The sequence below is a fragment of the Equus caballus genome, chromosome 8, assembly GCF_041296265.1.
Source record: "Equus caballus isolate H_3958 breed thoroughbred chromosome 8, TB-T2T, whole genome shotgun sequence".
NCBI lineage: Eukaryota > Metazoa > Chordata > Mammalia > Perissodactyla > Equidae > Equus > Equus caballus.
In genome coordinates, this window is record NC_091691.1 from 52,276,495 (window position 1) to 52,298,659 (window position 22,165).

The following is a 22,165-nucleotide window of genomic DNA, read 5'->3' on the forward strand; positions in this document are numbered from 1 at the left end:
GGTTAGAAAGCCTCCAAATCTGTTAAGAGGGAAATACTGTTTTTCATCTCTATTTGGGATGACAAATGCTGTGTTTCAGTTCTAGAGGCCCAACTAAAGACCAAGGATGAAATAATAAGTGCTTAAGTGGCTAGAAATAAACATAGCCGCAGCCTTCCCCATATGAGGACTGTACAGCAATAACGAGGATCAGACAAAGGATTGTCATCACAGAGAGGAAATGAGGCATTAAGCAAATAATTGAGGAGTGTTAAATCATCTCAGAGAATACTTGTAAGACTGTAAAAGGCAAACATTAGTAGCCATATTGTTGAGAAATGATGGTAAGAAAAAGTGAATGAAATAAAATTAGGGGGCCGGCCCCGTGGCGCACGCTCTGCTTCGGGGGCCCAGGGTTCCATAGGTTCGAATCTTGGATGCGGACACGGCACCGCTCATCAGGCCACACTGAGGTGGTGTCCCACATAGCACAACCAGAGGGACCTACAGCTATGTGCTGGGGGGCTTTGGGGAAAAGAAGAAGAAAAAAAAAAAAGAAAAGAAAAAAAGAAGATTGGTAAAAGATGTTAGCTCAGGTGCCAATCTGAAAAAAAAAATTAGTACTTGAAAGGGAATGTGGTATTATGCTTTCTTACTAGGTGTATGTTTTTTGCCAAATTATTTATTCTCCAAGACTCCTAATTTTTTCCTCTGTAAAATGGAGCAAATAACATTTCCCTCCCTGGAGTGACAGAAGGATTAAATAAGGTCATGAATGCAAAGCACATAGTAATGTTTCTGAAACATAAAAGGGGTCACTAATGGTTGCCTACTATTATTCAAGAATAGAAACAACGTGATGTTTGATCCAGAGGGTCAAACAACTGTATTCTATCATGGATATGAAAGATGTTCTCCAAGACAGGTGACCGCTCACTAAAATACTATACATAAACAATATAATCGAGTAAGACGTTTTTATTTAGGCCATAATTTTCCTGAAAGTCGGAGATCCTCCGCTTTCACTGCATGAATCAGTTTCTCTTTCTTATTCACACCAGGAAAAGTAATCTGCCCAAGATTCTATGATACGCTGAGTAACTTATCATTTATGAGAAGTTGAAGAAGGAAAGACAATGGGGGTGGGGGCCACCTCCTTCAGGGCAGTTTGAGGCCTTCTCTGAGAAATAGTGAGAAATAGGCAGAGCCTGAGGGAGAGGGTCTTTCTCTTCAGGAGGAAAATAGTTAAGATTCTGATGGAGCAGGAAAAGAAAATCAGAGGCAATCATGCTAGAAAACCACGATTTCTGATACAACCAATCACTTAAACCCCACTGATATGCACAAGGTCATCATTAGCTGTCAACACTGCAACGAAAACAGCAAGACAAGGCAGCACAGTCTGGCAATTTATCTGATCAAGTCAAGCAAGGATCTGCATACAGTGAAAAATGTCTAAGGATTAGTTAAATGAGAAAGCTGTAAGCACAGAGTATTCCCGTATTGGGTTTTTCTTTTGGTAGCCATAGTTTAACATTTGGCATTACTTAAAAAGTACTAACTTTTTCCCCCTAAACATTTAAAATAAAAACATTGAGCATTGCTGAGAAGCCTGCATAACCTGGTAAATAATAACCACATCTTCCTCACTCCTTGATGTAGTTATCACCTTGACAAGAAGGTTCGTCTGTAAACAAGTAGATTTAAGCATGATGCTGATCAGCAACCAAGAGAGAGGAGCATGAAAAAGAGCCAGGAGTATTTCTCTAGTACTCAGTATCCCATGATGCAAATCCAAAGATGCTACCCTTTAGATCCTCATTACGAGAATAAACCAAGAAACTAGGAGGTCTTTATATCAAACAAAATAATTGCTACCAAGGCCCCTGCCGTTATGTGATGATGTAGCAGCAAGGATCACCAAGGCAATGCTGTGTGAGGGTGTCCTTCAAAACCTGCCAGTGTGGGCACGTGGGCCTGGGAGTCCCTAACAGAATGCTAAGGAAGCATGGAGGAAGATCGTGTACACAACTACTGTACTGACAACTAGAGCAAAGCGCTGTCAACATATTAGCAGCATTATTTAAAGAATATATTGGTTACGATAATAATAAATATTGCATATTTTCACTGTCTAACATAATATAGGGCAAATGCAATCTTCCTTTGTATTAATTGTGGATAGCAATGGAGGATTTATACTGAAGCGTTTCTTCCCTGCTATTTTTCTTTGGCTCTACAGGCCTTCACTATGGAAACAAAGACTCCAATTGCCTCAGGAAGGGAAGAGAGTCAGCCTAGACCAAAGAAATCATTGTTCAAGTTCTAAGGTAGCTGTTGAAGATCTATACAGTTGGGTGCACACCACCCTCCCTCCAGGAGTGAGTAGGAGTGTGGTGTCCTCCACACCGAACAGATGTTAGAGGCACTGTGGTAGGCAGAATAATGACCCTCCCAAAGATGTCCAAGTCTTAACCCTTGGAACTTGTAAGTGTTATCTTCTCTGGCAAAAGGGACTTTGCAAAAGTGATTAAGCATCTTGAGATGTAGAGATAATTCTGGATTAATGGACTTAATGTAATTAGTGGGCTTAATGTAATCCTAAGGGTCCTTTTAAATGAAAGAGAGGGCAGGAGGGTCAGTGTCAGAGTGGTGCAGAGTGAGAGAGACTTGGCCGCCATTGCTGACTTTGAAGATGGAGGAAGGGGCCACAAGCCAAGGAATGTGGGCAGCCTCTAAGAACTAGGAAAGGCAAAGAAATAGATTCTCCTCCAGAGCCTCCAGAAGAAACGCAGTAGCTCTACTGACATCTTGATTTTAGCCCAGTGAGACCCATTTCATACCTCTAACCTCTCAGGACTCTAAGACAGGAAATCTGTGCTGTTTTAAGTCACCAAGACTATGACTATTTATTACGGTAGCAATAGGAGACGAACCTAGGCACCCTCCCTCAAATCTTTGTATTCAATGCACTTTGATGTTCTTCAACTGAAGGATGCCCAATTAGGACTTCCTTTCTTTTTTTAAAGATTTTATTTTTTCCTTTTTTCTCCCCAAAGCCCCCCGGTACATAGTTGTATATTCTTCGCTGTGGGTCCTTCTAGTTGTGGCATGTGGATGCTGCCTCAGCATGGTTTGATGAGCAGTGCCATGTCCGCACCCAGGATTCGAACCGACGAAACACTAGGCTGCCTGCAGTGGAGCATGCGAACTTAACCACTCGGCCATGGGGCCAGCCCCAGGACTTTCTGACTATATTATCTAGTTGGGTTTTTTTTTTTTTGAGGAAGTTTAGCCCTGAGCTAACATCCACCACCACTCTTCCTCTTTTTGCTGAAGAAGACTGGCCCTGAGCTAACATCTGTGCCCAACTTCTTCTATTTTATATGTGGGACGCCTGCCATAGCATGGCTTGAAGAGCAGTGCATAGGTCCACGCCACGAATCTGAACCAGCAAAAGCCTGGGCCGCCGAAGTGGAGAATGCAAACTTAACCACTGCGCCATTGGGCCGGTCCCTATATTATCTAGCTTTCACTGAGTTAGGCTTCTTAAAATGGACAGATGGTTTAAAATATTAAGGATAATACTAATAATGTGAGCATACGCAAACAACATGATGGAAAAGTGGGCTTGCTTTGCTATAGTTCTTCATTACTTTATAAATTAAACACGATGATGATCTCATCAGATCTGACAAGAAATTGGCACCCAAATTTAGAATTATGGAGAATTATGAAGAACATTTACTCCAGGAACCGAGCTCTAAATATATCAAACTTTCAGAATATTAACTAATTGCATAAAGTTACCACAATGCAAAAGTGATTTTAGAACTACTGCAAGTAATGAAGGTATAGCTCGGGGAAAAACATGACTTGTAGAAGCAGATACAATACTTTCATAGAAAAAAGTGGGAGCTCAATGTCCAAAAAATAAGAAAAACAAATGTTATGCTGAGAAGTGAACTATGTATGGAGAATATAAAAATGGCCAAAGAAAACAAATGACCAACCTACAGTATTAAAAGAGAAATTCTGAACAAATAGCAGCTCTCTAATAATGAGTACAATTATTCCAAACCTCAAAGGTTGATTTAAAATTTAGTCACATTATAAGACAGAATTATTTTCCATCCAAAATATGTGTGGTTAATGGTTATGAAATCTGAATTTCTTGATTCATACAACAGAATCTATGTGACTCAAAATCAGACAGAGGCATGAGATGCATAGTAGAAATCCAACACTGTAAAGGGAAGCAGAGAGAGGGCATCCTTGGAAATGGAATGGATGCTGTCCTTGGGACATCTCGGCGACCTTAGTGAAAGATCAATGTAATTCTGAAAAGTTATAAACAAAAAGAAAAATGTGGAATATCTGTTCACATTAGGCTACTACAAGGTCTTAGAACAAACTTTAGAATGTTACTATTGACAATATTTGATTTTTTCCCATTAGTTTAAGGTACTATATTCAAGGTATGTAAACGAAACAAAACAAAAATAAGAAACAAAAACTTATCCTACTTAAAGATGGCAAACAGTTTAAGGAATGGCTTAAGGAGTAGACTGGGATGGTTTGGAAACACGTGGCAGTGTCTGCACCCCCAGCTCCCTCCCTGTGGACTCTTTACATGTTTACATACACCTCATGGATATGTGAGACTGTCGCCTGTCATGCAGCCTCCTTTCTGGTCTCCAGAACCCTCCAGGGTCCTTTATTAGGGACTCCACTGCAGAGAGGTATTTAGGAGAAACCATCTGACAATAGAAATGCCCTAATTTAGAACCCTGGGTTTAGCTCATTTACCCTGCACACCTTTAGAAGGCCCTCGCTTTGTACCCGATTTCATGTATTCCCTGATAAATATAGTATATACATATATCTGTCTTTCTAGAAAGATCTTAAAGTCCTACCCTGTGTTCTGTCTCCTCTTCACACAACGTTTTTGTACACTATAGGACTGAACAAATGTCACTAAATTAAAAAAGAATCTTTCAAGATGCTTTGTATTATTATTGTATTATTTATAAAGCAAGATCAGCAGTTTCAGGTAGATTTTAAGTTAATTTATCTCCCTGCTCATGTTAAAATCAGACTGCTCCAAAACCTCAGACCATAATTGATATCCTCAAACAACAACTCCTTTCCTCAGCTAGATCAGCAAAGTTATAAACCTAGCTGCCAAATAAGCTTTGTTCTCTATTTGACCTTTAACGGATTTCAGAAATGTAATTTTAGATTTCCCATCACCAGGGTCAGGTTGCCCTCATTTTGGTGACACTCTGAATGCCTGAAAGATAATCTCTGTTTGTATATATCAGACAACACGTATCATGTCTCTTTTTTTAGTGGACCTGTCATTTTCCTCCTCTAAACATCATCACTAAGAAGAGAAGGTAATCAACTATTTCAATGGGAAGCTGATATATGTTGAGAATTGCCACCCACCTCAGGAAACAAAAACAAAGCTGATGGATATAAAGGTCCATCTTCCTGTATCTAGGATTTGGACCCACACAAATACACCCAGGCCAACATGGCAAGGACGTTGTTCAAATGTTTCCCAAATTGTATACTTTGGAAGACCATTTCTGAGAGATATAAAAATACGTTTTGAAAAAAAGAAAGATTTTGTGGTTTAAGCAGCCTGGAAAATTCTAGATCAATTAGAATTAAAGTGGTCACTTCACTGTAGGGTTTCTTAGAGGCTTTACTATTGTAATAAGCATTGTGACTTCCTAAGAGGTTTACAACATGTGAAGTATATTCAAATATATCTCAACAGGTGAGATGTATATTTTTTTGTTTTAAATTTTTTTCTAGAACACCTCATGAAATCCTGAAATACAGTCTGGGCAATGCTGACAAGCTGCCCCGTACCCCTGTGAACTCCTCTGGGCAGGGATGATCTCCTACCACGTTAGTGTTCCTAGCCCTGAACACAGGTTTGGACAGAGAAGTGTTTAGTGTTTGCTGGACTGAAGGATTAGATAATACTCGATAATACTTGATATTTCTCTTTTCTCCTCATTCAGAATCAGAAGTAGGCAGTGTGGGAATAGAGGGTATGCTTTCCTCCCTCTGAGATCCAAAAGGACTGTCAAGAGATTTTCACATATTGAAGTATATGGGGTAACTATTCTGGTTCAAAAATTAATTTGGCTTGACCTAAAAAGGCTGACTTCCAGCCTTTCAAACATATAGTGTACATCTGCTTTAATCATCAAAGTAAAGAACACACTCTCCTAGGATAAGAATGCACCCTTCCCCTCCCACGCCCTATTGCTAAGGCCCTATTGGTAACGCCTGTATTACACCCTTTGCCGACATCAGGGTCATGTTGACCTGCTAATTTGCAACTAAATACCTCTTTGAAACTTTGATGAAAATGTATCCTGGGTGTGTTTAATGCATGTTCTTTGTTCTAAAAAGGTTAAGACTCTACTGAAAACCATGCTTCTTTGCAGCGCTTTCTAAGGCCTTCCCGGGTTATAATCTTCACCCTGGCTTAAGTAAAACTCATCTTATTTCTCTTCTCTATAGAATGGTTATTGGTTATTTTGCATCAACAGGAGCTACCCAGGACAGGCTCAAATGTGGTTTCCTTTGTAGATCAGCACACAACACTGATGGTGAATCATTGCTATCCCTCCAGCCAACGAGAGGCAGCACAGATAATGTTATAAATAGGGAGCTGCTACTTTTTGTAGTAGAGATTGATTCTTCTTGTGTGGCTAAGTTTAGGACAGACAGCTTGCGACATGGATGGGTTTATGCTCTCTGCACAATGGGTTCTCTCCAGAAGTTCCGTAAGGTCCTTCCTTTACACTAGGAGAACTGACAACAATAAGCTAAGCCCTTCTCAAACTGTATCTTACTCTTACCAAATCCCTAGTTGAGAGAAGGCATCTTTAGGGAAGATGATTTGAAGGGTTTGTGGCTCATGCCTCCTTTTGATAAACCGAAAACTCTCATCTGCCCCTATAGACTGTGATGGGTGCCCTACCCCCACCCCTACCCTATTTCATTTCACCCCAGCTCCAGACCCTGAAGAGGGACACGAGGTATTTTCTTGTTTTTTTTTTTTCTTTATCAAAAAGGCATACATTAAAAAGGTTAAATACTCTGGTCTGATAGGCTTCACATTTTTCCCCAAAAAGCTCTCATGAGGGTCAGTGTTATTAATTGTGGAGAGAGCACAGCTCTCTTTCACATGTTCATTCCACAGGTATTTTTAAGGCATCTATTATAGATGTTGCTGTTCTAAGAGCTGGGGATTTACTAGCGAATAAGACAGAAAAATTCTCTTCCAGAATTTTTTTTTTTTAAAGATTTTATTTTTCCTTTTTCTCCCCAAAGCCCCCCGGTACATAGTTGTGCATTTTTAGTTATGGGTCCTTCCAGCTGTGGCATATGGGACGTCTCCTCAGCATGGCCTGACGAGTGGTGCCATTTCCACGCCCAGGATTCAAACCTGTGAAACCCTGGGTCGCCGAAGCAGAGCACGTGAACTTAACCACTCAGCCACAGAGCGGGCCCCTCTCTTCCAGAATTGAACGACAAATACCCAAGTAAATATCTAATATCATGACACTTAGCAATAAGCGTCACGAAGAAAAAGAAAGCATAGCAAAGGACATAGGAGTGACAGGGGGTGGAGCTGGGTGGCCATGAGACAGGGCCAGGAGGAAAAGGAGAAATAAGGACTGAGGGGTGGGGACTGGAGAGGATTCCAGGTCCCGGGCCAGCAGCACCAGAGCCTGAGGCAGGAACGAGCTGGCTGTGGTTCAGAAGATCACAGCTCCCCATCGTGGGTCACCACTGCCTGGTGAGCAGCTAATGGGTTAAATCTGGGAAGCACTGTGGGCAAGGGGCAACAAGAAAGCCAGGTGCCTGGAAGAGAAGAGTCCAGAAGAATAACAGAAGCGGTCCGAGAGGCGGGAGGGGCCATCCTGGGCAGGGCCTGGGCTGAAAATACGGTGATCTCAGCTCCGGTGTAAGAAGACGACACAAGAGGAAGTAAAAAAGCAAGGAGCATATTACCTGTTGTTTCAGGCATTAAATCTGATAAGAACCTGATAACCGGGGATGATAAATGTGATAGCCTGATGCCTCTCATAATGACTCCAGTGATCAAGTCTTTCACCATAAAAAGGAATCCGATCATATCGCTAAGAACTACAAAAGCCACTCTAACAGCCAGGTGAACTGGCCTGTTTATAAAACTGGTCTATTGGAGCAAAAATGAAATGTAGAACAAAAAAATAAAAATACCCACCCAGGTGAGACTTTATATACCAAACACCTGAAAAGTGGCTCACGTCCCACACAGATAATCAGCTGTGTTGACTGTGGATAGGAAGGAGACAGTCCTTCTGACTGTGATTGTATGCTTTAGGGCAGGCAGTGAGGTGGGCTGTGCAGACGGGAGGCATCTAGAAATGTATACTGCACGGGTCCTGGGTAGAGGTATTTTTGGTAAGTTCGCACTGGGCCTTGGGGATGACGGCAAAGAATGACCAGTTAATGGCTAGAAGTTTTGGTTGTCATTCTGGTCTGTCCCAAAGGCTGAGGTTGTAAACCCAGAACAAACATTACTAAATGGGGACTCTCACTGCTCTTGCCCTCTCAGAACCTAATCTCTTGAGAAATGCACCCCACCCTCCTCTTTTGACTGTTCTAGAGTGGTGGGTGACAGTGTGGACTGTACGAGGCTCAGACTGGCAGCTCTGGTGGCACCACGCAGGATGGCCCTGGGAGCAGCGGCAGTGTCGGGTGACAGGTCTGTGCTTTGGTCTCTGCTTCACATGGAAAAGGCCCTCAGTCTCCCTGCTCCCCAGGGTTCCTCACTGGGAAGTCTCACCTGGGGCTCAGGCTTGTCACCTGTCCCTGTGAACTCCCACAGGGCTCTCCTTAGAGAATACCTCCCCAGTTATTTAACCTCAGTTATTAAGAGCTGATAACTGCCTGAGGTGTTATTTTCTCCAGCTTAACAAACGGGCTCTGATTTTAAGCAGGTCCATTAAAGAGAACTGAACTGGGGTGTCCAATGGCAGGTGGGTGGGGAGGTAATTATTGGCAAGGGCTTATCAAGTCACAGAACTGCCCTTCTATTCATTCCTTTGCCCAGTGGAGCTGAAGTGTAGGGGTCCCCAGCAGAGAAAATGAGAAGGCAAAGGAGGTGATCAGTTTTGGTTAAAAAGCTTAAGTTATCACACTCTGCAGCTTGCGGAACTCTAAGTTTAAGCAGGCGCATCAAAGGTAGAAGCAATTCTATCCAAACTGAACCAATGATGTCAATCAATTCACCAGTTTGAAAGCCAAACTTAGAAGATAGTGAAGTAGTCCTATTGATATTCTTTCCTTTAAGAAGTTATCCTGCGATGTGCTCAGATGGATGGAGGTGGGGTGGGTACAGAGAGGGGTGGGGGGGAGGATATAGTGAATATTTGCAAAGACCCATAATTGGCTTTTATTTAAAAGATTGGCACCTGAGCTAACATCTGTTGCCAATCTTCTTTTTTTTCTTCTTCTCCCCAAAGCCCCTCAGTACACAGTTGTATATTTTTAGTTGTGGGTCCTTCTAGTTGTGGCATGTGGGACATGGCCTCAGCATGGCCTGATGAGCAGTGCTAGGTCCATGCCCAGGATCCGAACTGGTGAAACCCTGGGCGGCTGAAGTGGAGTGCGCAAACTTAACCACTTGGCCACAGGGCCAGTCCCCTATTATTGGCTTTTAAAACTGTTATTTTCAATTAATCCTCATAAAACAATGCCTTGGTGCAAAATCAGACACTGGCTGTTGGAGGATCTGTATACCCAAGGCAGAACCTGAACCAGCACCGAGCACAATCAGGGTTAATTTTGAATCCAGGTAGTTCTACCAATTCCCCTTCTCCCTGCTTCTCCCCCACCATTCACAGCTTTATCAGCTGAGCTACAGTTTGCACAGCTGTAACTGATTGAACTCCTGCTCACCTTTCCCAGAACATTTAGTAGGTACCCAAACCTACAAAAGCTGATATTAACCAGGCAAGTGAGAAGATTAGGAGCAAGAAATGATAAGGATGAGGACGAGGTAAATCCAAGATGGATAGGGTTGGAAGCCTGTGGATACATAACTCAGACAACCAAGGTTTATGCAGTAATTGGAAAGATTTGTTAAGTTGGGGGAGGCGTTAGATGAAAAGGGGAGATGAGTACATTTTCCAGTAGCTTGTTAGTAGTTAGAAGTATGAGTACCTGCAAACTGCCTTTTGGGATAAAATTGATGCATACGGAATGGCGGGAGAAGAGCAAATTGATGAATGATGCTTTTGCTTATACTCCTATTCTCAAGAGTTTGCTTTTAGTCCTCCACTTCACCATGACCTTTAGAACATCATAAGTATTTGGTGGTCCTTCCTCTGATACGCAGTGTAACACATTCTCAATATAAAAACATGCTGCCTGTGAAAGGGAACGTGCAGGAAAGCCTGGCGTGCGGCAGAAGTTCAGCAGGCAGCCACAGTCTGAGGCATGCGCAGAGTACCCACATTTATGCACAGCACCTTCAGAGGAAGTGCCCAGCAAGCAGAATCAGTCAATATGGCTATTTCATTAACGCTTCAGCTGTCTCCTTTTCAGCCTATGTGGAAATAGAGAAAATTAACATGTGGGAAATCTAAAAATAAAAGGTTTTGAAGATGATCTAACATTTTGAGTTACGTAAGAAAACACAGGCAAACAAGCAGAGACATTATCAAGATTGCGTCTTACTCTGAATCATCTGAATGCTTCTGGGGGTGTGGTGTTTACATCAGAAATAGCTCCTTAATTAAGAAAGAACTTTATCTTAGGACCGCAAGTTTCTTAAGCCCCTTTAAAAAAAAAATAATTTTGATCCAGAACCAATTTGAGGGGAGAGAAGTGTGGGTGTACTGTTGAGTAATATAATCCTATTAAGTCTTTCTTTGGAAGCAAAACAAAACTGAGCATGATTTTCTAAGATGGTTTAGGGCCTCCGCATTATGCAATTGAAACCAAGAAGAATTACATTTGGAAAGGATCGTTACAAACTACGCACAGAGTCAAATAGTCAATGGTTTTTCAAAAAGAACCAGAGGTTGTGTGTGAGTGGATGGAGGAAAACACCAGAAGGAAGGCTCTGAATAACACACACAGTTGTCCTTAAGGTTAATGGCAAAAACCCTAAAGCACCAGGCAGGAAATAAGCTTCGGTTTGCTTATTGCCTTTGGTTGAAATCCTCCCATTACTCACATTCAGCTAGAGTGCCATAGATCTACTAACAGGTTTAAAAGTACTCACTGATGTGGGTTTTAAAATGCAGCAGACAACACAGCAGAGGTACTTTCTCTTTCACTCCTTAGACGAAGATTTCACAACGCTTTGGAAGTAATGTGGCCTTCAAGATATGGGTAGGGAAACGCCAGCCCATTGTGCAATGCAGTGTGACCACGTGAATGAAGGGAACTCAACTGCTTGTTTCTGGGGTCTCATACATGCCATGTTCCCTCACACAGAGAGTTCTAGAAGAACATATGTGAGAAAAGAGAATCGGTCAGTGTGGCTCACTTCACCTTTCCCAAAGTTTCCCTGAGAGCTGTTGGAATAGGTCAGAAATGGCCAAGTCCTTTGAGCTCTCTCTGGCAAAGAATAAGAAAAAGCAGAGGCAAAGGAAAAGTCTGCAAGGAGGTTTGAAAAAGGAAAAGACAGATGCTGCGACGAATGTCCCCAACGAACCCAGTAACATCTACCTCTACCAGAGCTAGCAGGGTGCTGTGAGAAAGCACTAGCCTTTGCGTCATGGCTTCGACACTTCTCACGAAGCAAGAGCTCCTAATACTTTTTTACTGTGAATTTGTCAACATCACTTTCTTTCCTAATGAATAACAATGATGAGTATTTTCCATGACTCTCCACAATTCCATTCAGCACTTCACTTTTTCTACTTTCTAAAGTGTTCTCGTGTTTCTAAAAACACAGGTGGCCTATACTATTATATTAGCTTGTGGCTGTGGCAGAAACCTTTTCTCTCACCGTAATTGCTTGGGGAGCTTTTCTGGCTGGAACACAGGTAAAAGCTGAAAGCGTTCCTCTGAGAGTTGAGCTTTGTCGGAATAAGAACTACAAAGGCACGGATTTATGTTTTTAAAGATACCATAAGCTGGTTTTATGTAGCTTTATGCCTTTGTCCTAAACTCCCTTCTCCTCGAAAACCACCTGCAACTGTTTGGAAATTAACTGCCTCTGACATCTGAAGGGAAAAAAGCAAAACTATACAATCTACAAAAACTTCACCTGCTACCACAATGAGAGTCAGGGGACACAAAGGAAAGGATCATCTTCAATTACCCAGTCTAACCACTGAAACTAAGAGACTTCATTTAACCAAGAAAATTAAAAGAAAACAGATGAAACCTGAAGGATATGCTGATGTGAGATGTATTATTGCTTCCAGATAGGACCCTAACCATGAAATGTTAGCTATTTCTTTTTTAAAAATAAAATTTCTGGGGCCAGTCCCATGGCCGAGTGGTTAAGTTCACAGGCTCCGCTTTGGTAGCCCGGGGTTTGCAGGTTCAGATGGTGGGTGTGGACCTACACACGGTTCATCAAGCCAATGCTGTGGCAGCCTCCCACATAGAAGAACTAGAATGACCTACAACTAGGATATACAACTATGTACTGCGGCTTTGGGGAGAAAATAAAAAAGAGGAAGATTGGCAACAGATGTTAGCTCAGGATGAATCTTCCTCAGCAAAAAATCAAAATTAAAAAATAAATAAAAATAAAACTTCTTTTATTATGAATGTAAAACATGCCCACTACAGCAAATTTGGAAAATAAAGTATAAAGAAAAATCAAAACCATATTTTGTTCCAATACCAAAGATAACCACTGTTTAATATTCTAGTGCATTTCCTCCCTGTTTTTTTCTGGGCACAATTTCTTGACATAGTTCTGAACTATGTGTGTATGTGTGTACATAATGTGTGTACACAATTTTGGGACAGTGCTTCAATGTACTGTAGATTTCTATCTTGATATAATATCGGAAGTCCTCTTCCTCTCTATATTATGAACTCTTTCTGAACATAATTTTTTCAGTTGGCTTAATAGTCCATTGAAGTGGATGTTCCATAATTTACTGAACTTTCCCTACTGGTAACAACAAAGGTTGTTTAAATCTTTTACCATCGTAAATAATGCTGTGGTGAACAATTTTGCCTAAAATTTTTCTGTTTCAAATTCTTTCTTTTTTTTTTTTCAGGAAGATTACCCCTGAGTTAACATCTGCTGCCAATCCTCCTCTTTTTGCTGAGGGAGACTGGCCCTGAGCTGACATCCGTGCCCATCTTCCTCTAGTTTATATGTGGGAAGCCCACCACAGCAGGCTTGCCAAGTGGTGCCATGTCCACACACGGGATCTGAACCAGCGAATCCCGGGCTGCAGAAGCGTAATGGAACTTAACCACTGCGCCACCAGGCCGGACCCTCTTTCAAATTATTTCTGCAGAACAGATTCATAGAAGGGAATTAGAGGTAAAAACTAATAAATATTTAAAAGGTGTTCAAAGATTTCAACACAGGGCTTGGGTTGTCTCTTATGGCTTGGATGGGTGCAGAATGGGAGTTTTGCTGTTTTTTGGTTTTTAATGGAGATTCAAAATAGGGAAGGGACCCCATGTTCCCAGAAGCTTCAGAGCTGCTTTAGAGCTTATCAATACTTCTTTTGGACTTTCATAGTACTCTAGTATTTCTGTGGATGAAGAATGTGATGCATTTTAAGAGCAAGTTAGAAAAAATAAAAAGAATAAATGTTGGTGCAAATCCTTTAGAGGTTTTCTCATATTTTAATATTCATTCTGGAGATGCGATCAGCAGTCCACGAAGTCCCCTTCTTCAGATATCACAGATTAAACAGAGATTTAAGACCAGGTAAGAACTGAGGATACTGTTAGCACAACTTCTTTATTTACAGATACAAGAAGAAAACCTCCATGGGGCATTGGCTAGGAGAAGTGGGGAGGAAGAGCATAAAGTGGAGTTAACAGCCTGAGAATAAAATGGAAGGCTTTACTTGCAGAAGTTAACATTTACCAGTCTCCCTGGTTCTTACTCTTTTACCCATTTCTAGAAATTCTTTCCCCAAATAAGAAATTATTGAAACTTTGTTCTTCAAGATGGTGTGGGGGAGACATGTGACCAGCCCACTCTCTCTAAAATGAAGTGGTTTATTTTCAGGTGCATGGGAAAAAGGTAAAGAACTTGTCGCCTCTGTGTAGATGTAGGAGTTATCCTAGAAACCTACAGCATTCATTGAAGCAGAAAATTTCCTGAGGAAATCCTACATTTTCACCTGTCAATCACCTATCAACAAATATTCATGGGGCAAATCTTATATGCGAGAACTGTAGGTTTGTGTTTCAAAGGCTAATTGCTGAACCAATGCAAAGCTATAAATTAAGGGGTATTTAAGTTCCTTAACTCATCATTTACGTCACAAGGAACTAACAGACACCTTACATAAGAGCAGAAGAGACTTCAAGACTGCTATAGGCCACAGTTAAGAGCTTTCATTCTCTTGGTTCAAGCAATTTAGAAAGTGTTTAAGGGCTTTTAAAGAGTGGGGTTTTCTCTTTTTCTGATGGACAGCTATTCATGTTTCAGGTAATGAATTTTTTTGTGTGTGTGAGGAAGATGGGCCCTGAGCTAACATCTATTGCCCATCTTCTTTTTGCTTGAGAAAGATTGTCGCTAAGCTCACATCTTGTGCCACTCTTCCTCTATTTTGTATGTGGGACACTGCCACAGCATGGCTTGATGAGCGGTGTGCAGGTCTGCACCCAGGATCTGAACCTGCAAACCCTAGGCCACTGAAGCGGAGTGTGCAAACGTAGCACAATGCCACTGGGCCCGCCCCTCAGGTAACTAATTTTTAAATGAAAAGAAAGTTACTTTAATTTGTGTCAGTTTTACCTGGCTTTACATCAACATTGTTTTTATTTAATGGGATACAGTAAATGCACTGTCAGTAAAACTAGAAAAGATACTGATGTAGCTGCCATCTGAATTTAACAAACACAAGGCAATTCCATACGCTATATACATAGAGAATGTCTGGTATTAGTACTATTTTTTAAGACAAGTTGTGCTCTATTAAAGTTCAACTGTGACTTGATATGCCATGAAAGTCATCCTAGATTATTTGAAAGATAGTGGATACTGCTATCTTTGAGAATTCTTTATCTTCATTTTTTTCTAAATCAAGACTGTTGAATTTTTGTTTTGAGTAGTTGGGTATCTTTAGAGAGTATATAACAGCCCATAAGTTGTAAAATGGTAAGAAATAATAGTTGGACAGGATTGGGAAGGAAGATAATGGACTCTGACAATGATAAGAGGCACGGTGAACAGGAAGCCGTAGCTAAATGTAATTTTGAGTGGTTTCCCATTTGCGAAAGTTGAATTATGTTAGGTGGGGCATCTCTATGTGTGGAAAGAATTATTTTTCTGTTTGACAGGTAGAAGATGTTATTAGAGATGAAACAATGCCTTCCCACCCATATCCTCTTCTAAGGAAACCACTCTCTCAAACCACCCATTGAGGGAGTTGTGGCCACTCTGTCACTGGAGTCCCAGAAGGACAGGAGAAGGAGGGGGGATGAAAAAGCAGTCATAGAGATATTGGGTGAAAATTTCCCAAACTTGGCAAAAAATATATAGGCAAATACAACAGACTTTCCTTTGCGTCTAAAATTTTCTAAATTTTCTTTCAAGAAGTAAAAAGTATAACATTGTATGATGTGACTCAATGTACATGGAGGAAACGTTTGAGATAATTATATTATAAATGAGAGGGGCAAAGGGACTTGGAGAGAGAGAAGGTTTCTACACTTCATTCAAACTGGTAAAATGTGGACAACAGTAGATCTTTGTGGTGATGGAATAGTTCTGTATCTTGATTGCAGTGGTGGTTGCAAGAATCTACAAATGTAATAAGATGTGAGTTATCCATATACATTGTACCGACCTCAACTTCCTGTTTTTTTGGGGTTTTTTTTGAGGAAGATTAGCCCTGAGCTAACTGCCGCCAACCCTCCTCTTTTCGCTGAGGAACTGGTCCTGAGCTAACATCTATGCCCATCTTCCTCTACTTTATACGTGGGATGCCTACCACAGCATGGCGTGCCAAGTGGTGCCATGTCCACACCTGGGATCCGAACCCGCGAACCACGGGCTGCTGAGAAGCGGAACGTGTGAACTTAACCGCTGTGCCACCGGGTCGGCCCCTCCTGGGTTTGATACTGTATGCTGGTTATCCAAGACATAACCGTTGGGGGAAACTGGGTAAGGGGTACAAGACACCTCTCTGTACTATCTTTGTAATTTCCTATAACTCTATAATTATTTCTAAACAAAAAGTTAAAAATAAAGATGATGGAAAGAAGTTCCTTGAAAATGATAAAAGCAAACACTTCATGTCTCATTATGATTCTCTGGCCATAATCAACATTTTGGAAGAGGGAAAGGTTTTTCAGAAGCAAAGCTGTGGGTGGATGGACTCAGTGATTTTCTTTTTTAAATTAAATTTAATCGTGGGGGAAAATATGTGATGGAATAAGAATATCAGATGGAAAAGAACGTCAAGGTTGGCCTTTAAGAGAGACAGGATGGCAATCCTACCCAGAAATTCAGGATGAGTTTCCATCTTGATCACATCCCTTCTCAGGGATACGCTTCTAAAGTATGAAATTGGTTAAGTAAAGTTAATTTCAATAATATTATGTATCCCCTTGAAGCCATAAAACTATAAAATACTTTAGGATGAAAACTAATTAAATTTTGATAGTTTCTCATATTTTTACAGATAATTTAGGCTAGTTATTTTCTTCTGTAAGTTAAAAGTTATCAGAATTAGTATTCTCAATAATAATGATAACTTTTTGTTTCCTCTTTAACCTTTTTCTATCAATTATCTTTATGTTGGCGGAATCTCCAAGTCAGCAGGACACTAGCAGGTGGCAAGGAAAGCTTTCAGAGAGTTAATAGTGACATGATCATTGATTCATCATTACAATAAATATAAGGCTGGGTTTTTTTTTGCCAATATAGTAAAATCACGGCACTATTCATTTTAATTTTCTCTGTTTTTAAATAAGGACACTTGGCAGCAGTAAAAGGTTGCCCTGAACCCTTGACAGAAAGTCAAAGGCAAGAGTAATAGACAGAAATACAAAACCTTGAGTCTTGGCTTTATCACCTGGAGCTACATAATGCTGCCACCAAACCTGCTGTTAGGGTTGTTCAAGTGCCAGCATCATTACAGGTATGGTTTTCAACTGCTGTTACTTTGCTATATTTGTTAAAGCTCAATACAAATTAGATCAGACAACTCTGGACTATGAAGGCTTTAAAAAATGGCAGTTTCTTTACGTACAAAACAGTGTCCATGGAGGTATCATAAAGATTTTTAAAAAAGTGAATTTCTATGTTGTCATGTCACTAATTTTTTTGAGAAATCTCCCATATAATATATGTTCACATTGAAGGAGTCTGACTTTCTAATTTGTGTTTCCTGACTGATCTTTGCAACTGGGTTGTGAAGGCTCACATCTTTGCTTTACAACTTCAGCGAGAGACCAGTCAGATCCGGATTAAATCGTTGTAGTATTCTTTTACTTAGTCCAACGCAGAGACCTCTGATCATTTCGCCAGCCACGAGACAGAATTTACCATCTGCTTAGTTTACACCGGAGTTGGCAAAACTTTTTTTTTTCCATTCAGTGCTGTCTGACAACACTATGACTAGATCAAGAGATTGGATATTTGATCTTTTAAATCTGTCATAACGTCAAAATGACAAAGTGCAATGTGAAATTTTAAACTCAGAGAGTATTTTCCTCTTATAGGCTTTTCTCTATTCATTTTAATTTCTATTTTTTTACCTCTTTGATTTCGCTTTAAACAATATTCCACAGTTAGACAAATGAACATGAAAAACCATGTCAATAATATGTGAACAAAAGTTTCTTTTAAAAAGAGAGATTTTCAGAAATTTGTATGGAAAATAGTTTTTAAACCTGGCAGAAGCTAAATGAACATTTGTAGGAAGAAAAATGAAAGAAAAGAGCTCCTAGGCCTCTTATTCCACAGACAGATTTGTAGTGAATTATTTCAGGGTATATAATACTTTACTAAGCATTTATTGATGGATCAAGAGAATTTAGGTGGCTCCTCCGTCACTTACTAGTTGTAGGGCCTTGGTTAAGTTGTGTAAACTCTCTAAGCCTTAATTTTTTTCCCTGTATGATGAAAATGATGATATCCTATCATGTGCATGTCATGGAGTATTCATTAGGATTACAGGAGATAATCTCTGCAGCTGGCTCATAATGCTTGTCAAATAGTAAGTGCTCAAAGGCTAGCCATTATTATAATTGTTAAACTAAGCCAGATTGAGAGACTTAAAGTCAAAGCCAGGGAAGAGGCATTCTAACGTGTCATTTACGTAGTGCTTCCTTATTAATGATCTCATTTGAACCTCCTAATAATCCTAAAGGCCAGAAGACCCTGGAGCCCCTTCGCTGTTGGCCATGTGACAGCCCCTCAGATGGCAAAGGCAGACTTGTGGGCTGTCTACAGATCCGGACACCTGGAGGCTCGGCTCTGTTCCAAGAGGTGATTTATGTAGGCAACACAACCCGAGGAGAGGAAAGCCTACGCGGCCCTTTAGACTTCACATCTTCTTCTACGCCTGATAGGACTTTCGCATTTTACAACTGCATAATAATTCTGTTATTAGGAGGAATGCCCCTTCATGTGCCCCAAATAAAAAAAGGAAAAGTTAAAACCAGAAGTCTTCCAAAACTTAACAGGTCGGTTTTCTCAGATAGGAAAACCAGACAAGTTACCTCACAAGAAGCATAGGCTGTGCCACAAACCTTGCTCTTAGTTTTCTTTCGGTCTGAGCGTCCTCAGATGGGGGTAGGTGGATGTCTCCAGTTCTACTGGGACTTTTGGAGAAATTGAAGGAAGGGAACCTCATTAGCAGAAGGACAAGGAACTAGTCCAGGCGATATCTGAATATTTATTATTTGACCTTATCTTGAATGGAAAGGAAAGGCTCTTTGTTCAAAAAACTTCTGACTGATGCCTGTTCTTTGGACTTCCCTCATTGCTTTATAAAAACAACCTATTAATTAACTTACTGCCTGTTAGAAAGAAGTGAGCTTTCTCTGAACTCTCACAATTGGTCATTACTGCTGGTAAGAGAAGCAGCATTATGATTTCCTTTTACATATGAAGAAAATGACGTTCAGATTAACTTTATAATCATGCAATAAATAATTTGGAGATCTGGGACCCAAGCAAGCAAAGGGCTATGGCAGGGAGACCTGGGCTTTTGTTCTGACTTTGCCTACAGCTCGAGGCCACCACTTTGGTCCTTAGTTTTCTTGCCTTAAAATGGGTTCAGTGGATTAGATTGGGGTGGTAACCTTTTTCTGTAAAGGGCCAGATGTAAACATTTGTGGCTTTCTGGGCCATCCAGTCTCTGCGGCAACTACTCAACTCTGCCACTGGAGAGTAAAAGCAGCCACAGACAACATGTGAAACAAACGGGTGTGACATTGTGCCAATAAAACTTCATTTGCAAAAATAGGCAGCGGCATGGATTTGGTCCATAGGCTGCAGTTTGCAGACCCCTGGACTAGATGATATAGAAGTTTCTTCTACTGCTAAAATTTTATGATTCAACTTGTTTTAATGGCAATGCTATTTCCCTAGGAAAGTCATCTTGATTACACAATCGTCTGCTGATTATACAGTTTATGAGTACTTAAATATTTTTCTGATGTTCATTGTAGCATGATTCACAATAGCCAAGGTATGGAAACTACTTAAGTGTCGTCTGTTAATGGATGAATAGATAAAAAAGAGGTGGTGTATATATACAATGGAATATTATTCAGCCATGAGAAAGAAGGAAATCCTGCTATTTGTGACAACCTAGATGGACCTTGAGGGCAGTACGCTAAGTGAGCTAAGTCAGACAGAGAAAGACAAATACTTACATGTCGACCCTAAAAAAGCCAAACTCGTAGAAACAGAGAGTAAAATAGTGGTTACTGTCAGGCTGGGGGGTGGAGAATTGGGGAGATGTTGAGCAAAGGGTACAAACTTGCAGTTGAAGATGAGTAAGTTCTGGAGATCTAACACACAGCATAGTGATTTAGCCAACACTATTGTATTATATACTTCAAAGCTGCTGAGAGACTAGATCTTAAATATTCCCCTTACAAAAGAGAAATGATAATTATGTGAGTGCTAGAGGATTTAGCTAATGCTGTGGTGATAATCATACTGCAATATACAAAAGTATCAAATCAATACATTGTACACCTTAAATTTACACAATGCTGTGTGTCAATTATATCTCAATAAAAAGTATTTTTCTGCTTCTTCTCTCTCCTTTCTTCCTCCATTATTGAATGCCTACTATGTGTACTGCAAATATAAATTACCTTAATGTTATTCTGCTCAAGATTTTATGTGTTTAAGGTTTTTTGGGTTTTTTAGGGGGATGGGGGGTGAGGATCAGGGAATATGGGATTGGAGTGTAGGATGCTTGAGGGTAGGTTGAAATGTGATCTTCTGGGTGGGATGGCTGACTGGGAGTGAAGACGCAAATGTGTGGGAGGACCTCTGGAACATTAGCCCCGATCTCAAACGATCAAGAGTAGCTGCTTTTGCTATACTGAGCATGACCTGAGTCCGTGTGTCAGACCTGACAGCAATGGAAGAGTGTGAGAAGCAGGACTACAGAAGAATGGGTCTCAGTTCAGGGGAAAATATGATCTCTTGTTAGAAAAATCAAACTGTAAATACTGCTGTCCCAGGGCTCCAAACCACACCCAACAGGGCAAACGGTGTTGACTCCCTGACTGGGGTCCTCGCCCAGGGAGAAGCTTTATCCTGTGCCCGCACTGCCCTTCCTGGGGGCTCCGTGGAGGAATGGAGACCAGCTGAACTCCATCAACTTTTAAGAGCTTCCCCTAACAAGAAAAGAATATAACACAAAGGCAAAACTTCAAGAGCAACAGTGTGGCAGATGAAGCTACTTATTCTATAGAAATTATATTATTGCTACATAAAGCTTCTTTGAAAAGCTTGTAATTTCAAAGTGAAAACTTTTCTTGAGAGACCAGAGAATCAAATATCATAATAGTTTGCTATTTCCATCCAAGATAATCATTTTTATCCAAATATTATATTGGCTTTTAAAATCAAAAAAAGCAATAAATGCTTATATTAAAAATTTCCCTCTTTCTATACCACCTGACCCTCCCATAGAGCGAGGACCCAAACAAGCAAAGGACTATGGTAGGGAGACCTGGGGTTTTGTTCTGCCTACTTGCTGGGTAGCCACTGCAAATGGTGTACGTGTGTCCTTTCAGACCACATGTGTGTCTGGGTATCTGTATGGGTGTATCTACTGATGATGATTATACGATTTTTTTGCTTATTCAGACTACCGGTATTCATCAGATACAAGTCTGTCCACCTACAATGTGGTAATGCTTTTGATAGGTCCTAGAAAATGCTCGGTGTCAGAAGCAGAAAGAAAACTCATCCTTAAACACATACAATGCATCGGTATAGTCCATAAAAATCAGGTTTACTCCCTACTCTGAAGTGGAGGTTTGAGTATATTTCCGGCACCAAGTTCTACTGTTACCTAAATTATTGAGATGACTGAGGCAAGGGTGCTTGTTTTCCCATAGTCCAGAGGATAACTAAGCCACTTTTTCATTTTACTTTTCTACAGTAGGTCTGATCTTAACCTAATAGTCCCAGGTGCAGTGGTTTACGTAAAAACTTGCTGACTCTCTTAGATGGACAGATACCTGGGTGCTTGAAGCAGAAGACAGGCTGAGAGAATATAAGATTCTATGATCATTAGATAAGCCAAAAAGTCAATAAACCAAAGGAAGCATCACTATAAGTCCCTCTCTAACTCAGTTCCTAATTTGCCCTGATTTGCTGGGACAAGCCTCCATTAATTCTTGCTCACATCGCTATGGGATCCTGAGGGCCACGTGGAGCCGAGCCCATCTTTCTGACTCTCCCATGTGTTATCAGATACTTTTGTGGACTTTTGTCTGTGGTTCATTTTGC

The 22,165-nt window shown here is 40.7% G+C and overlaps 1 protein-coding gene and 1 long non-coding RNA gene across 26 annotated transcripts in view; one reads left to right on the plus strand and one right to left on the minus strand.

The window, feature by feature from the left end:
* Positions 1–20,448, plus strand: part of LOC111774716 (uncharacterized) — a 59,372-nt gene extending 38,924 nt beyond the window's left edge. The window contains exons 2-6 of the long non-coding RNA XR_011420970.1: positions 13,257–13,528; positions 14,801–14,913; positions 16,058–16,336; positions 17,149–17,315; positions 18,549–20,448. This is a non-coding gene — a long non-coding RNA (uncharacterized lncRNA). The remainder of the gene's footprint in view (positions 1–13,256; positions 13,529–14,800; positions 14,914–16,057; positions 16,337–17,148; positions 17,316–18,548) is intronic.
* The window catches only part of DLGAP1 (DLG associated protein 1), an 843,036-nt gene that overhangs the window by 141,467 nt on the left and 679,404 nt on the right, over positions 1–22,165 (minus strand). The gene's annotated exons all lie outside the window — the stretch shown is intronic.